Below are 1368 nucleotides of genomic sequence, written 5' to 3'. Positions count from 1 at the left end.
AGCGGCGGAGCGGCGCGGGCCTCTAGATGGCGCCCAGGAGCCGCCGTGCGGCCCGGGCCGGGGCAGCGCCAGGCGCGACCGCAAACCCCGGTGTTCAGGCTGGATTTTTTTTTTTAATGTGTTAAGAATGTTATTCCTTGAGGAAATTTGTAGCTAAATTATTCTCACTTAAAATAAACACTTAGCGCACCGATTACCCAAAGGGGCGGGCTTTCCGTCAGACTCCCTTCATCTGCGTTTTGGAAGGGTGGGAGAGGCGAACAGATAATGGCTGCAAATAAATTACAGCTCCCGCAGATAAAGTTTCCGTTTGAATTGAAAGACGCAATTAAGAAACCGTCCGGGCACGGGATCGGGTGTTTACATATTATCTCATTAGAACAAAAACGTTAATGTTACCTTTTAAGTGTAAAACGAGCCGTTAGGGCTGTGATTCGCCGCGGGGGGCAGGGGACACGCTTCCTGCGAACCGGGGACTCGGCGATCGAACGACGTTTACTGAATAATTTCTCCTGGCATTCTACCTTTTCCCGTCGGTTTGTGGTTGCTGCCGCTGGCTGGTTTTTAGCCGCGTTTGAACGGGCTCGAGGAGCCGGCGTGAAGCTGCTGTCCGCGAGGCGGGGGAACGGGAAGCGGTTGCTCCAGCGAGCTGTAAATGGGAGCTGGGCTCAGCTCTCGGGCGAGCCCGGGGCGAGCGGGGCCAAGGCGGCGGGGGGCCCGGCTCTGCCCTCTGCCTCCCTCCCCGCCGGAGCCCGGGAGGCCAGCAATCCCTTTCCCGGTGCTTTCCTGCTCTCGGGTTAGCGTCTTCCCCCTAAAGAGTTGCTGCTGAACCACGGATTCAAAAAGTGAAATCGGATTTATTTTTCGGTTCTCACACCGCCTGTTCTTTAGTTTTTCTTTGTGTAAAAGTTCCCCAGACCATATAATTATCGCCAACATGTACGAAAGAATGGTGTCATTTATTTTTAAAAAGGTGACATGCTTTCTATTTTCCTGGTTAAACGAACCGGCTCTGCGGCCCAGAGCTGCTCCCTTCTTCATTTCTGGGGAGTCTGTGAGTGATGGACGTTTTCTGACCCGAAGGGGCAAAGGCAATGCAAAGAGGTCCTTGATCATTGAGCTGAGAATTGTAACCCCGGCCTGGCAGAAACTGGACCTGGATGGTTTCCTTTGATGTGTTTTATTATAAATCGAAAACAAAGCTGACTTCTGCCCAGCACCCCGCACGGGTGCATTCCTCCGCAACCCCAACACCAGCCGGCAGGGAGGGGAGCCGTGTCCCGCCGCCCGGCGAGCCAGCCCGCTGTTTATTTTACCCCTGCCCGGGCCCGTCCCCCTCGCCCGCTCCCCTTGTCCGCCCTCCCCTCC

Source organism: Aptenodytes forsteri, unplaced genomic scaffold, assembly GCF_000699145.1.
Source record: "Aptenodytes forsteri isolate BGI_AS27 unplaced genomic scaffold, ASM69914v1 Scaffold257, whole genome shotgun sequence".
NCBI lineage: Eukaryota > Metazoa > Chordata > Aves > Sphenisciformes > Spheniscidae > Aptenodytes > Aptenodytes forsteri.
This window is presented reverse-complemented; position numbering follows the sequence as displayed.